Source organism: Cyprinodon tularosa, unplaced genomic scaffold (genome assembly GCF_016077235.1).
Source record: "Cyprinodon tularosa strain WSP-4 unplaced genomic scaffold, ASM1607723v1 ctg329, whole genome shotgun sequence".
Lineage (NCBI taxonomy): Eukaryota > Metazoa > Chordata > Actinopteri > Cyprinodontiformes > Cyprinodontidae > Cyprinodon > Cyprinodon tularosa.
This window is the reverse complement of record NW_024039040.1, coordinates 310868-328113: the sequence shown is the minus strand read 5'-3', so window position 1 is coordinate 328113 and position 17246 is coordinate 310868. Positions and strand designations below refer to the sequence as shown.

Sequence of the window (17246 nt, the reverse complement as noted above, 5' to 3'; positions counted from 1 at the left end):
GTTTAAAAAACTTAGTTTTCGGTAAACCTGCTTTGTGAAACAAACCCCTGGTCTCAAGATTCATTCTTACAACAACTTTATCTTTTTAGCCACCTGTTTCTGCAAAATGTTTTTAGATTGTCCATCTGATTTCCTTTTAGTAGCCTAACAGACCTGAGCAGTATGTGACTGTAAATTCATTATCTCAAGTGTACAACAAGATCACATGAATGGGGAGGGGGGGACTATTTTATGAATGCTGATAATAGAGTTTTTAGAGCCAAGCTTTGAAAGTAGAAATTTCCAGAAAGCACAACAAACTACTGAGGCAAACAGGAACACCCTGACATGACAACATAGAAAGTGAAAGCTGACAAAGATGTGAGGGAGGCAGTTAGGCTGACAGCGTTTGTGAGATTGTGTGTGTGTCTGTGCTTGTAGTCCTGTTTATGTGGGAAGCTGCAGTTGTTCACTGAATTACCTTCAACGTTGTGATGTTCTCTGCTGCTTGTTTTTTCGTCTGTGGTCTGGCTGTATTACTTTGTCCAGAGCCTTTCTTTGAAGCAGCAACAATATTAATTATGGAGGTGCCTAATGTAAAGTAACTCACTGTTTTTTATGCTTTAACTGGCTTTTGTTTTTCCTAATTATATATATATATATACATATATTGTTTTTAAGTTACCTGTAAAAGCTTTTAAAAAGCCTCTGTTGTACAATGAAAATAAAATGCACAATACGATACAACCAAACAAAAGGACAACAGGTCATGCAAATCCTTTTGTACCTAGAAAGGCTGTGTGAGATAAGAGAGAGAGTTTTTTTTTTCTAGACATCAGCTAATAGAAGGGAGGAGTGTGCATGTATGGTGGGAGGAGACGGGGGTAAGTGCTTGTGTGTGTGTGTGAGAGAGGGAGAGAGGCAGGGGGAGGGGACATAGAGCAGAGAGGATTTGTGGCATGTAGTTAGTCAGCTGTGATTAGATGCAGATGACACACACACGGGTAATCTCACAGAGCAGAGAAGGGAAGTATACAACGTGCAGATGACAGTGACGTGTGTGTGTGCATGTTTGTGTGTGTTTATTGCGTGCACTGTGTGAAAACCAGCACGCTTACTTGGTTGGCATGAGATTTTCGGCCGACTTGCAAATGGTTATGGACTGCTTCAGTTATTGGCAGAGGTAAGTTACTGTTAGAATCTGATTGCACATTTAAAGGCACTGTCAGGTTAGAGGTTATAAGTTTATTTTTGTAATCATAGTTTTTTTCTTTTTTTTTATATGTAAGGTGAAGGTTAAAATTGTACTTTAAGGATGTCCCAAAGATACTGATTTGTTATTTAACAAGTTTTATATTCTTATGTCACTTTTAATTTTCTTCTTTTTTATACAGTCTCAAAGAAAATATTTTTGAAGACTTAAGAAACCTTACTTTTAAACTAGTTTGCACTTTAGAAAACATGCTATGTTTCAGTATGACTAACCAGAGATTAATTCAGTTCTCCCAGTTGGTGTGGTCGTCTTACTCAGTCCCGGACTTTGAGCTGTCATGTATTGTTGTTGTAGGTTGTGACACTATGTTGGTGTGTGTTGTGAAGGGGAGTGGTTACAATGGACTGGTGGCTCACAGATTGTGGAGTCAGCAGGCCTGAAGCTGCCCTGCCACCTAAGGTCTAAACAGCCCATTGCTTTACCTGCTTTCACAACAACTGTTGGTAATGCTCATCCATTAACAGCAGGTTGCCAGTATTTACAGACAATTATTACAGGTAATTTTCATCTTAGACAAACAAGGGAATTCTAAAAGAGCCCTGACATAAAAAAAAATCCACATTGTGCCTGTATTTGTGTCTCTCCTGCTTTTAGAAATGTCCAAGTGGTTAAAAAAAAATACCATCCAGACATTTCTCTCAATAGCTAAATTTAACATGCCTTGGGGAAACCATAAGAAAAGTCTACAAATGGTGGTTATCAGTTCTTTACAGACCCTGAAAGAATGGGGTGTAAGCTTTCCAGTGATGTCAAACTTGTGGAAATTGAAAAATTATTGCGGAAGATATGGCATTTTGAATCTCAGAATTCTACAGTACAGGAGAAAACTATTTTGGAAGGTTGTTCCATTCAGTTTGGGAGACAGCTGGGCGGGGATAAAAGCGCTTAATTTGAATAACTTTTTACAAGTTTCTGCACACCTCCCCCAAAACCTCGCAAAACAAAGCTTGTCAAAAGAGGCTTTGAAAGCAACTTACTGCAATATCATTGACATCATCAAATGAGAGCACTTCCACCTCCTGCACAAGCGCAGACCCATTCCCCACATAAAGGTGACATTCTACACCCCCCAGAGCAATTTTTATGTGTCATAGGATCAGGTCCATCTCTAACTGCTGCCCAATCCTCTTCGCACCAGTCCCTCATGGTTCTCTCTGCAGGTAGCAGGCCCTCGGGTGGAAGGCCTTGTGTCCCTCCTTCGGGCTTAGCCTGGCAAAGTACCATGAGGAGGAACCCAAAAACCAGACACTTACAGACAAACCCCACCCCAGGCCTGGCTCTAAGGTCAGGGCCCAGCTCTGCCGCACCGGGCAACATTTTTTGCCTGATTTCATCTTCATCATAAGGGCTTTTTGAACCCCCGGTTATCTTACCCATCAACCAGCACCTGTTTGTCTTGGGAGACCTTACCAGGTACATTTAAGACCCCAAAACATAAGATCATTGGAGCACTGAAAATCCTCCACTACGTTAAGGTGGCAGATCGCGGAGGGGAACGCTGCGCTGGTCTATTGGTGAAGTGTCAAACCATAAGGCAATGTTCTCAATTTACTGGTTAGTCTATGTTCCTACTCACATATAATTTGATTAAATTCAGTTTATTTATAAAGCGGCAATTCACAACACGCATCATCTCAAAGCACTTTACCGAGACAATTCAACAAGATCACACAGTAAGATGGGTTCAAAGTTTTCTATCTTTAGAAACAAGCTGATTGAATCGACTCATTGACTCGAAAGCAATCCCTCAAACCAAGCATCCATGTAGTAGCAGTGGAGAGGAAAGCTCTCTTTTAACAGGAAGAAACCTCCAGCATAACCAAGCTCAGTGTGAGCGGATGGGGTCCAAGGAGAACGAAGCAGACATACAAAAAGAGGTCAACCAGTTCCACAGGTGGCTACATCCTGGAAACACACAGCCAGGCAAATGAGCTAGCAACTCCCATATCAGAGGATGAAAGTTAATCAAATACAGTTAATCAGTCAGAGAAACAGGACTACACTGAAAAACAGGCTAATCTCCAACATCAAAGGTGTTGATCTTAGCCGCACAGCTGATCATGGAGTCACAGCCAAACAAGAACAGACTAGATGAAGCTAAAAAGGCTGCTCAAACTGGCCTTTAACCTGTGGATTAAATGTTTAAACATACTTAACATTAAAGAAATCAGGTGGTGATGGGCTTTTAGGGTATTCAAAGCCTTCAGAATCAGCAGTGCTGGCTGATGCTACCACTGATCTCTATTCACTGGATTGCTGATAGCCCGTTGGTCTAATGGGGTGGAGTGAAGCCACCGGCTGCCATATTGGTACTCCCTAGTTAGACCAGTTGTAATGAAAACAATACGTGCGCTACAGCATTGAACAACGACGACATTTTTCAGGGGGCTCAAGACTTTTGAAAAAAAGATAAATTCGTTATTTGGACACACACTTGCTGTTTCATAGCATAAGTAGATTACTGTAAGTTATGATAAAAAAATAGGCACATCACATTGCATAGTCATTATAAAGTCAATGAAGTCTATAAATTATATAATATAAAATATTTTACAAATCCATCTCAGCAAAATTAAAGTGTTAATGAAGCACAATAATGCAGATGTGCCAAAGGTGCTAAATGTTCATTAATTATGTACATGTAATATACATATATTGATGACATTTTTGTGGTAATTACCTATTATAATTTCAAGATTTCACATCAATTCACTAAATTACATTACATGTCTGTTAATGCAATACTATTTTCTTATTTGCAAAATTTGCATGAATGATGTATGAGTTGCTTTTTTTTCATCAATATAACATGCAATATATTTCAGCACATACAATAATCACTACAAAAACGACAGCTTTATCTACTTAATATAGAATTACTACATTGACATTTCACAGTGAATAACTTTCTATTTACTATACTTTCTATTTTCTACCGTTAGACACAATATCAGTGGCTAATTCAGTCAATGTCTTCGAGTCGGTCCCAGATAGCCAGACTAATGTTACGTTACATACTATTCTATAGGATACATCAGCGTATATATGGACTTTCTTGGTTAGTACATCGAATGACTGTGAAAGTGAAACGTCTTCTCACAGCCGGCAAACTGCTTGCTTTTGCACCAAAATGCTACACATGTAGGAATTTTTATGACGCCTTTCCGTGGGCGTGGGGAGTACCAATATGGAGGCAAATGGCTTCACTTTTTGTAGGGCTATCAGCAATGCAGTGAATAGAGATCAGTGGATGCTACCTTAACAATATTAGTAAGGAATGTTTTCTTCAACCAACCAGATTTCATATTTGCCCCACTGGGCCAGCTAGAGGGCCCACCCCTATATTGGCATTTTCTATTCTCTGATTGGTCAGTAAGAACAAAATTCTTCAATCGCCATGCAGTGGGAACACCAGACCCGTTTTTACCCGCTAAATTATGTGACACCATTGAACACAACGTATGGACGTCATCACACCGCCAGCGTGTGATTTAACCACCCGAAACAACCCTGTTTACATTTGATAAACATGGAGCAGCATTTGTAAGAGGGATTTGGACACATAAAAGAAAGAAACAATAAATCACACTTACTTCGCACTGGCATCCTTCCATGTTACTCTCCATTGTTTACATTCCTGATTTCTGTCGCACTGGGGACAACATCAACGCTAAACCTGTATGTTGGCTTACCAGACATGCAGCTGCCAGGGGACAGAGGCCACGATACTTGCCAGTTAGGGGTCAGACCCAGCTTTTTTTGACAATGGGAAGGGAGCATAATGTCGATTGTTAGGGGGTCAACAAATTGCTGATTAATTTATTCACTCTGCATCCATTTTTTTTGTCATATTTAATTTAGTTAGGCAATAACAAGTTGTTTTCCACTTTTTTAATTTTTTCAATTCAAAAAGATTGTGCAGAATTATACACGTCAAGTCAATAAGTCAACGCAATCAGCTGGTTTTCCTTAGATAAAACATTTTTAACCAATCTGACAGTATGATCGGGTTGAAATGTCTCTTTAAAGTGCTTTGAGAGGACATGTGTTGTGAATTGGCTCTATATAAATAAAATGAACTGAATTCAATTGAATTGGCAGCATATCCCTATGGAACTCATTGTTTTGTTAGGAGTTTAAAAAGCAAGGAGTTTGAGAGGATATTCATATTGTGATACGGTGCATTATCCTGTTTAAATAATCATTAAAGATGAGTATATGTTGGCTAGAAATCAATGAACATGTATTTGCTGATAAACAACGCTTAGTTGGTTCTAAGGGACTTAAAGAATATCTAGAAAATATCCCCCACACCATGAAATCCAAGACACTTTTTTGAAGTATTGATACAAGGTAGATGGATCATTTTTATGTGGTGTAAATAAAAGCTTTGGCTTTTCTGAAATCCCTTAATATATTTTAAATCCATGAACTGGGGGGAAAGATGACTAACTTCCTTTCAAGCAGTGTTAAATGTGATTTAAATTATGAAAGGAAAGAGAATGTAATGACAAAAATGCTTATCGGTGTCTGAATATTGTAAAATTAGCCAAAAAGGCAATTTTTAAAAATATTGTTTCTGGGCTAAAAACTTAGGCTGACCAAAAAAAGCCGTAAATAAATGCTTGCGGATTTGCTGTTTTGGAAGCTAAAACTTCAAAGCATAGCTGTGAATGATAAATGGTAAACAATGTAGGCTTTTCTTTGACTTCTCTTGGAATCAAATAACCTGTAGGCATTATTTACTTTTATGTGCTTTGTTAAGTTTATTGCCACATAAGGTTAAATAAAATAAAGACTTAGATACAAAATAGAATATAAGAAACACCATGAATGGCTAATTTATTCATTTGCACGTCAGATTTTTAAAAAAAGTCAGTAAAAGCCATGCTCTTTTGATTGGCAGTAAATGTGCTCCACAAGGATTGTAGATTACATAAAGACGAAGGGTAAATATTTCCAGATAATCTATCTAATGCTCTGTCAGATAAATCATGCATAACATTTTCTCAGAGTTTTATATTTTTTTAACATTTTTGTTGAAACCAAAAAAGACAAGACATTAACTTTAGTGTTCAACAATTGTAGTAGACAAGATAAACACAACAACATAATTGATTGGCAATTTATCAGGCCCTACCAAAAAAGGCATGTCATGTCATAAAGTTATAAAGTTTTGCTTTAAAAGGTTAAAGTTGCTAAAGCTACTAAATAAAGAGGAAAGTTAAAATATCAGAGATCTTTGTGAATAAATTGATTAAATTAAAAGTCATTCATACAACTGAAAGCAGCCTTTTTAGTAATTTGATGATTCCAAAGTGGCCACAATATAAAAACATGTTTAACCCCCCTGTACTACGCCAACAATAATCACTGAGGGATAACTCCCAAAGTACTGCTACATGCAGTGAATCTAGTTGTATAAAGTAAGAGTAAACAGTGTGATTTTGCTAATTTAAAATATTATGAAATTATAATTTTCCGCAAATGGAAACAACTGTTGTGGGGCACTTAAATAAAAAAAATAAAATAAAAAAAAGTCATGACGATCAAATCCAGAGGTCATATGAGAACTATTTATATGTAAAATCATTGTGCTTTCGCATTAATATTCATGGGAAACACAAGAGAGTACACCTTTATTGGTGTTAGGTCTTAAAAATATGAATGATTCTCTCAGATTTTAATACTATCAAAGTTTGAATTTCATGCAGTTATAATTTATTAAAGAATTATGGCTCCTCAATAAAATAATGTTTTAAAGCCCCTTGATATTTATTCTATCTAAACTAGGGGTAACCAATTAAAAATCAGCGGGTTCAGAATAAAGAAATTCAGCAACCTGTAAAGGTCCTGAGACATATTTTATTATAATCCGATATTTAAACAGCATTTAACACTCAAATAAAATCCAGGTGTTTATCCGTCCATGTTATACATTGCATTTTTAAATAAAAAATATAAGAAATGGAACGTTTTTTTCATTTTAGAGTCTAAATTGTTACTGAAGTAGAGACAAACATTCTTTCAGTTTGGTATATAGACAATTTTTTTTTAAAACACCTGAGCTGACTGTTTTTTTGTTTTTGTTTTCTTTTATATGGCTTAATGAGAGAAGTGGGCTTTAGAATGACCTGCAAGGCTTTAAACTTTGGTGTGATTGGTGATAAAGTCGTTCTCAAGCACATATCAAGGTGCTCATTTTGAGCCTGGAACGATATTTATTTTTTATGTCATACTCAAAATCTGCAGGGTCATCTTTGAGCACGCCATTTCATTTTTCTGTCACCAGTTCACCGGAGTTCCTCCAGCAGTCCACACTTTCTCTGTTTTCTTTTTATCATCGTCTTCTCCTTCTTTCCCATCACCCGGCTTGCCACAGCTTTGCCTGCAGTGTCTAACAGTAGCAGCTGCAGCAACCCAGACTGACAGCAGCTCATTGGCTCATTGGCGTCACGTGTAGCCTGGTCCCGGATGCTTCGGAGGGCTTTACCGTATTAACAGGAGAAGCAGCGCAAGTGATGTTAGACACTGCCATCGGAAAACATGCAGTAATTTATAAATGTTTTAAATCAGGTTCGGTCTGGTTTAGCCAGCAGGTGGGTCCGGATCCGGACCCTGGTCCGCTAATCCGTGAACTCTGATCTAAAAAAAAGGGATGGAGCTCTTTGTTGTAACAATAGAATTTGTAAATGTGGAACTTTAAAGGCTTGTTTTAATTTGAAGAACAACTTCTACAGCTTTGGTCAGCATCACTGTATGCATACTTATATAATCAGCATATAGAAGTAATTTTGCTTAAATTCATTATCTCAGCTAAACATACTGAACAAAAACAATAGGTGTTACAACAGATCCTTGTGGAACACCTGTAGTTACTGTGAAATGGGGGGGTGTTTTTTGTGTGGTAAGAAAATGCTTTTTAGAATAATTGTTACAAATTCACTGCTGAGCTTGTTCATGTGTGTAGTACAAAGTCTTTGGAATTAAAGTTAGCAATCAAGAGAAAACAAAATACTTACACAGTTAAGGAAATATTTTTAAAAAAGCTTTTTACATCTGACAAACTAATTTGCGTGGTGATGGATGAAAGTGCCATATACAACATGTTTGTCGCAGAACTGATGAGCACAGGCTTTCTTATCTGGGCGAAAATAAAAAGGGTGAGTACCAAAAAGTCACTCATCTGTGAGTGTATGTTAATTTATTTACTGACACTAGCTGCTGCTCCCGCTGCCGTTCAGTCAATCAGTGAGCTGTAGGTGGACTTTGATCAACTGGTCAACAGTTGACAATGTAAAAACTCCTACTTTATCTCTTTTTTTTTATATCATATGATTTACTCAAGTATTACTCTTGGTTATCAATGAGGGTGACATATTGCATTGAAACTTAAGCTAATTTTTGAGCTTATCTGATTAGAGTGTTATGTGTTCTGCATATATGTCGCATACTGCAGGAAAAAGGTCTGTAGTTGTGTCACAGTGTGAGATATTGACAGGATCAGACCACCAGCCCTGTGTTATGAAACAGCTGTGAAACTCAAGCTGAAGATGAAGAAATCCTGCTCAGGAGCATGTGTGCAGATTGAGACACCATTGTATTTGTGTTTGCAGTGCAACCCTGCAGTTATTACACAGGGGACAGAAGACAGCGAGCGTTTCTGGCACAAGTAGAGCTTCTCTCCCTCCTTCTTGCTGTCTATAAGTTTCGCTATGATTTCCTGAGTGTGCTTTCTCATACGTGTAAGCTGAATAATTTGGCTGTTCCGAAGCAGCTGGCTATGGACACCAAGGCTGAACTTAGTTTTATATCCTGCTTTACATTCAACAACACTTTCAGCATTTCTTTAGTTTTGCCATTGATATTTATTGCAATCCCAGAACAATTTCTTGTTTGTGTTGTTGTTTTGTCTGCGTATAAGTGTGTACGCTTACTGCTGAGTTAATAACTGGACAGGCATGTGCAATCTTATTGATTCAGTCTATAATCGATTAGGCTCTAATGTTACATGAAGTCACTCATGCAGAGTAATGTGCTGTAGAGTAGCATCCATATGAACCAACCACAAAAAACATTTCTTGTAAGCTATTTTTTATTTTCTCCTCATTTGAAGACACTAATGTATTTATACTGCCATTTGTTTTATGTAGGCAAACCTTAACCTTCATTACTTTGCTTTCGAGTATTTCTTAGTGTAATAACTGTGTATGTCTCACCAATTCAGAAAATGAAAGAAAATACTTTAGTTAATTTATGTTGATGATTACTCTAAAAATGGAAAGTAGCAATGGCCGAACCTTCCAAAAGTGAGCCCCCAGAGCTATACAAATACCAATTAGTCTTATTTGCTAGACCAAAGACATTACCATACCGTTGGTTGGTATGAAACGGGAGCAATTGTTGAAGAGGGGGAATTTGTACAGCTTGGGTTTTAAGTGGACTTGCTACTCAGCACACAGGCAGGATTTGCTTTACTTTTAGCAAGTTGGTGTCAGTGGGCTTTGGAAACCCAATAAAAGATTGTGGGTTTTACTAAGACAAGGGTTCATTCTTATCTAACCTGACTCCACCAGATGGATTTGCTGCACATATCCATCTGGAAACCTTCCGTTAAAGTAATTTTGGGAAGGGGCGAAAATACTGGTTAGCTGATTAGCGTATGTTGGTGATAGACGACGAAAACACAACCACAAGCCAATTGATAGATCAAACTCTTGCCGAAACCAGTCGGGAGAAGAGCAAAAACATCTTTTCCTCTGAGAAAAGCCTCCAGAGCAGTGTTTTGCTCTTCTTTCAGTGAAGAAATACTCTGTAATTCTGATAAAACTTGCTCGATAGCCACGCTAACGCTAGTTTCATCGGCTGAAGCCGCCATGTTCTTTAGACTGAACTGTCACGCTTCTCGTTGCGTCACACCTCAAAGCCAACGCTGATTGGACGTTCGTTTGGTGAACGGCTCCAAATTTTCTTTAACGGAAAGTAGCCAGACTGATCTGTGAGTTAAACCTTGAAAGCTCACGAGATCAGGATGGTCTCACGAGGCTAATTCTTATCACCACTCGGAAAAAATTTTAATAGGTAAAACCTCCATAATACTTTTTTAAGATCAAATGTAAAAAGATATTCAACAAATTAATAGTAAAAACAAAAGATTAGGGATGAAAAATTTGATTAATCGATTATTGAAACAAGCAACCCATTAAGAGCAGTAATTATACCAAGATTTCACAAATGTATAAACATTTGACATTTAAGATTTAAAATTAAAATTAAAAATGTCCAGAACTCCACAATTGGAAAAGTTTGAGTTTCACCAGGTTTAATTTCGTAAAAAATCTTTGGCTATCCATCCATCCAACCATCCATCCATTTTCCGTCACGCTTATCCCTGCTGGGGTTGCGGGGGTGCTGGTGCCCAATCCAACTGTCTAAAGGCGAGAGGCGGGTCCACCCTGGACGGGTCACCAGTCTATCGCAGGGCAACACGAAGAAAAAACAGTACGAACAACCATTCACACACACACTCACATCTACATACATTCGCATACACTGTATGATATTTTCAATCGTTGCACACATCTACTGCTCACACTGTACGACGAAACTGTAGAGTTTAAAAGTTCACAGCTCACGATGTTTGTTCTCACATGGTGCGGCCCGACGCTCTGATGTGATCTACCTGCTCACACTGTACGTCTAAAAACTAAGTTGGACTCAGCTCCGCAGTGGTATGGCGCTACTCGGACTTGTCTATCCGGAAGCCAAAAGAGTAGAAGCGGAATATGAAGCTCACTAGAGTGAAACATGCTGCCTTGGCAATTTGTGCAATTTTGTGCTGAAATCCCTAAAAAGAAAAGGTGGCGACGTATTTGGACAAAGACATGGCTGAGCGAACATGGCCACTACGGTCTCTCAATTTTACAGAAAGAACTCCATTACACTTGCATCCTCACCATGCTTCTGTGTTTTTATCTAAGAGGAAGGAGAGGAAAAATTCTTGTTTGCCAATGCCCATTGAGCGATTTGCCCGTGACGGTCGATAGAATTTCCAACATGTTTGATTTTCTCCTTACCTCACGATTCCTGATTGGGAGGTGGTTGTGAGTTGCTTATCGCCCCTCGTTACCCCCTGTACACTAAATGATGCGCGACGCACGATCAGCCTGAAAGTTGACCCAAATGAAAAATTCTCGCACAACTGGAAATTTGTCCCGAAAAGGGCAAAAAAATCGAACAGCGTAAGCCCGGCTTAAGGAGAATTGAGAAGAGCCAATTAACCTAACAGTCATGTTTTTGGACTGGGGGAGGAAGCCGGAGTACCTGGAGAGAACCCACGGATGCGCCGGGAGAACCTGCAAACTCCATGCAGAAAGACCCCGAGAATCGAACCTGGAACCTTCTTCCTGCAAGGCAGCAGTGCTACCCACTGGGTCACTGTGCAGCTAATCTTTGGCAATCAGATTTATTAATCGCTTAATTGAAAAAAATTATCGATAGATTAATTGATTTGTAAAATAATTGTACCTGCAGGTCTACACAAGATAAAACGTGAACTGTAGTTTAGTGTCATGGTGGCAGGGCATCAGGTTCTGTCTGGAGCACTTGAGGCATTTCCAATTAATATAGTTTGATGCACAGCCTTGTCTTAGAACATAGGGATGACAGAAAATTTGTATATCAGAAACCCATGCCGTTAATGTTTTGCAAAAGTAATGTCAGAATCCAATTACCTTCCTTTATGCTTTAGCAACATAAAACATGTCTCAAAGACTGAAATCCTCCAACTGTTGAAAATGTACCTAACTTTGATTTGTAGCTTGTTTTTCCAGATGAAAAACTTTGGACCTTAATGAAAATGCTGTCGTTGCATAACAGACCATTTGCAGTGGTGACCTGCTTGGCAGTTTCAAACCCATGTACCTTTAAATTATGTAACTATTAATTTAAGCGTTTTCTATTGTGTCTATTTTCCCACAGTTATGTTAAGCTTTGATGCAGTTATTTTTGTTTTTATGTTTATAATTTTAGAAAATGTTCACCAGATCCTTCTTTTTAGGTCACTCAAAATTTCTTCCTTTCTCCAGTTTCCTTCTTCTGTTCTTCCTACACTAGAATAACTGCTATGTTTTGATCAATAATTGATATAAGTTCAATTGAAGTCATATTGTTTATTTTCCACGCATTCATCAGAAACCACTGAAAGGATCATCTGTGGTGATCCTGATTTGTAGGAACCTACTCAGGGGGTTGTAATCTTTACTTGAAATAATGCCGAAGGTAATTGGATCTTTGTGCTGGACACGTATGCAGTGTGGTCTGACTAGAAGCTCTTTAAATTTTGTTAGCTCAGCCAAACTTTTCTTTGGAGGTCTTATTTGCTTTGTGATTATTTGCTGAGTCAACTCCCACGAGTCCCGGGGTGTCAAAGGAAGAAGCAGTCAAAGTCTGTCTCTACTGCTGTGTCTGAATCGGCAGTAGGCCACCAGCCATTAAGCCAGTGCCCTAGCATATCATTATCGCACCAAACAGCTGAGCTGTACAGAAATTGATGTGAAACACATAGATATATGCAGAGAAAAATCATGTTTGGATCTTTCCCCATGTTCTTTTAATGCAGCCTCTTTTGGTATTAGGTCTGTTCTACTGTTATGTGACCAGTGGGCCGTGTTCTTTTGCTCTGCTGCTTTAAGAGAAGCTTGGAAACACATGGGGGTGGGTCCCTCCTCCCAGTTTACGGTTGTCTAATCCACTGGTGTCAAAGCTTTTAAGTTATCCTAATGGGTGGTGTATGGTGGATTGTTTCCTGGTTTAAGTTAGTGAAGCATTTGTTTATTGAGGACTCTTTATGGTTTTTAAAACAGTTAATTATTTGTTTATTGACACTGTATACTTTCAATTTTATTTAGTGGTAAAGGAGGTGGTGAGATGCAAATATTTTTTGAAGTAGAGGGACTTTGAAACTCTACTGAGGCTCTGGATCTATTATGGTCCAGGTTATGTGGGAATGACCTTAGGAGATGATGATCCTGTTTTAGCAGAAATTATGAAGATAAAAGCATTTCTTTGGTGGTGGGCATAAAATGTTGATTATTTAAAAAATTGGCCAGGAAAATGTTAGAGGATTTATAATGTTCTGGCATGGGCAAGGTGATTTTTAATTTGGAAAAATCGAGATGTTCAAAGAGCACATGTTGCTCTCCTCTCTTCTGTGTTTAACAGGGCATTGTTGGGGAAACGGTAGTAACCCCAGGCTCACACCGACTCTGGTCTTACCGTTGCAGTGCGGTTGGTGCGGCACCGCAGTGACTCCAAGTCATTAAAAAGACGTAAACCTCTCTCACCGGCTGCTGAGCTGTCCGGCTACGGTTACCAAGACACTCCGGCACTGCAGAAAATTCCGCAAGAAAGCTATCCTTGCGGCGTGCCGGAGCCTTCCGCAACAAGCTCTCACAAATATCCTTATTTGGGCCGTCTTATCGCGTGAAGTTACGTGAACTCAAGTGAACTTCTGTTAAATCTCCGGACCTGTTGCCGGAGCCGCAGAGCCGCACCGCACCGTAGTCAAAAGGGCAGTGTGAGAGGGGGTGTGCGGGAGTTGCGGTCTCCGTCGGCTCGGTAACCGCACCGGAGCCAGTGTGAGCAAGGGGTAACAAAACATGATTTTAGCTTAATATATAATTACAAAAACCTACATCAAATGTAGAATATAGATGGCATAACAGCTGTATATCGACTTGGCGATATATCATGTTTTTCGGCTTCCCAATTTAATATTGATCTTTTAAGTTTCTAAAATTGATTAGAAAAAAACCAAACAATTTTTGCCTAAAACATTGAGGGGAAAAATGGGTTACCTCTGCACCGCCACCCTGGCAGATACAGCTGTGGAGCCCTTTTTCCGCTGGGCACAGAACCATATCTGTAGGTGAGGCAGTTAGTGAAAGACGTGGACTGACTCAAACCCCAAACGACATGGATAACAAAATAACTGAATGATCAATATCTACTGATGAACATATACAGCACTTGCTTTTTTATCAATACATTTAATTTTGTTAGCTGGGAAAAATATTGCAATATCATGATAAGGGCTTTTGCAAATCGTTAAAATTATTTTTTTGATTAATTGGATAGTGAAAGTCTCCTTTAAGAAGATTATTTGTGAAATGAAAGCAGGTGAAACTTAAACTTTTCTACTTGAGGAGTTCTGGATAGAGCATATTGACGGGACAACAATATATATGATTTTGAATGACAAATATCTGGATTTTTTTTTTATTTTTTATTTTGGTCTAATTGCTGCTCAAGGTTGGCTGATCTGTCAGCTAAAGGCTTGTTTTAGTGTCTCTGCAATCCAGTCAACCATTTATCGATTACTAGTTAGTAATAGATAGTTGACGATTATTTCAATAATCGATTATCACGATTAATCCAATTAAATGTTTCAGCCTTAATCCTCATAATATCATATTGTGACACAGGTATCGTGATACGTATTATATCATGAATACACACATGCAAATACTCTACTGTTTTTAGACATTTTTGTTGTCAGAATTGATCTTTAATCAGGGGAGCTGTTAGTTGGTAGATGGCATGGTATATTTTACTTCTGGTGGTCTGCAAAATCACATTTTGAAAAGTTGATAGAAAATATAAGAACAAAATGTAGCGAATTTCTGTAGGGGTGTAAATTTTTTTTTAAATTATGACTGAATAATGACGGTGCTACTTTCAAAGCTTTTTCTTTAAAATGTACAGACCTACAGCAGACCCTTTGTAAAGCCGCTTCCATAGATTGACACAATTCATTTCTGGGGATAAAAGCTCTGACATTTACTTAGTGAAGGTGTTATCACATTAGGCATAGAGAGGCTCTCTGTTATTCCACCATCAGCTTTAATTTTGTGCTGTCTGTCATTACATTAGACACCATAGTCCATTTTTTTGTTACAAGCTCAAAACCTCAATTAGTGTGCAAGCTAAGGCCTGGGGATGACTCATTACTTTAATAACAGCCTGTAATGCATTGTACTCCTATAACAACTATCATTTTGTGTGTCGTAGGTCTTTCACAAATGTGCCGTTTGCCTCATCATCCCAACCATTAGCTTAGTCGCAAATTAGTGGGCTGTTACCTATTGATACATTTAGCAGAACTTCTACTGATATTTAGCCTTTCTTTACCTTTAGAGTAGAAGCAAAAATCATCTACAACTATGTTTTTTTATCTCTTTCCCAAGCCTGACCTCCATCTGAGTGTAATCTGACAACTACCTGTTCTCTGTCCTTGCAACACACCAGCATCGGAAAACCACGGGGTTTGTTTCTTTGAAAAGAGAAGACCAGAAAAATTGTTTGGTTAGAAATTCCTGATGACACTTTTAGAACCATGATCCTTTTTTTATGTCTGTGTTTAGTCACAAGGTTTGTTAAACAGAATAAGCTTTATATGGCATTGTTCCAAAGACATGTAACCTTGCTTTAAAATGAACAATTTTCCTTCTTTATTTTGGATTTGCAGACCTGTAGCCCAAACACACAGTTGGTTTCTATTGGAGACAAGGCCCACTTAAGCAGGCAGTGATCAATCCTCAGCTTTAATTTCTTAATGGCAGCATTGGCCCTCTGGCCCTGTCCCTTCTCTGCAGCTCAAATTGTTTTTAAATGGCTTCGCTTTGCAAAGCTCTCAGCTCCTCTGATTGCATTTGTATCGGTCAGAGCTGGATAAGGGCTTTTGTTGCAGCCTGCATTAGTGTTAATTTATAATGCACATGTTTAGGTGCCATATGTGTGCCTCTGAGCATATGTTTGTGTGTTTTGAGGCACACACATATTGATGTGAACATCCAAGCGGTGCGAGTTGTGAGTACCCAGACTTTATGTCTGTGTGTGTAGCTTCTTTGTGATTGATTGAAACTTTGAAGGAGCCTTTTTTATTGATTTCTGTCACCATCATGAGGGATTTTTCTCTTCAGTGAGCTGTTGCATGTACTGTGATACTTAAACACGAGATGTTTCATAAGATTATAATGTTATGTCACCTTTTTTGCCCTAAATTGTCACTCTTCAAACAAACCCAAGGCAAGAGCAAAGATTCTTCTAAAGAGTTTTGGTTATATTTTAAGTTTGGGAGTCTTACTGCTGCTACTGAAACTGCTGATGAGATGGGATCTGAGTTTTTGCCCTGTTAGGAACACATAGGTAACCTCAATATACTCATTAGTAGAATTCTGTAGGCAGTTTTTGGATTTTAAATAGGATTATTTCTTGCACTATATGCTAAGTATGGTGAACTACATCAATTTATCATGCATATGTGCTGCAGTTCAGTGGAGGGGGTGTTTGTCTGAGAGGTCGCCTCGCTTTATGGCATATGAATGCCTCAGTTTTGGGAGGTTATGCCGGTTGGACTGGAGGCAGTAAAAATCAGGGAATATCCAAAGTTTTCACGCTGCATTTTCTGGGAATTTTGTCTCCTCAACAAGTCAATTTTTGTTTTAACAGGTATTTGGCTCGCGGTAATCAGATGATTAAATTCACGGTGCATTACCACATTTTTACTTGCTGTAGATGGAAAGACGATTTTCAACGCTAAAGCCAGGCTCTTAGCATGAAAATTCAGTCATGAAAAGAAGTGTTGATAGTGTTCGGTCAGTAAAGATAACAAAATGTACTTCTACATTTGATTATTGAAGCTTTTACCATTTTTCTGCTCTAGTTGTTACATGTAAAGATTTTATTCAGTAGTATTATCTTGTCATCTGCTAGTTCCCCCTGTCTTCTTATCCCTTATGGTGTAATTAGGCCATACTTTTCTCTGCCTTCAGGCTATATTATTTAGAGCAACAAATGACCCACCTCCCATTTCTTCCTGCTGCCACTGTTTACCCCTTCTTTTATCATTGTACAGCATGTGTACTTGTCAACATAAAATCTGTGCTAGAAACATCTCTCCTAATAAAAAAAACTACCTGACAGCTCGTCCATT

General features: G+C 38.5%; 1 protein-coding gene across 4 annotated transcripts in view; it reads left to right on the top strand.

Moving 5' to 3' along the window:
- Positions 1–17246, top strand: part of LOC119788869 (nuclear receptor coactivator 2-like) — a 76507-nt gene that overhangs the window by 26614 nt on the left and 32647 nt on the right. For 3 of the 4 annotated variants that reach the window (XM_038293565.1, XM_038293566.1, XM_038293562.1), the window contains exon 1: positions 941–1162. The exons of the other annotated variant lie outside the window; for it this stretch is intronic. The gene's annotated coding sequence lies outside the window, so the exon portion shown is untranslated. Of the gene's footprint in view, positions 1–940; positions 1163–17246 lie in introns of those variants that run through there. 4 annotated transcript variants of the gene reach the window in all.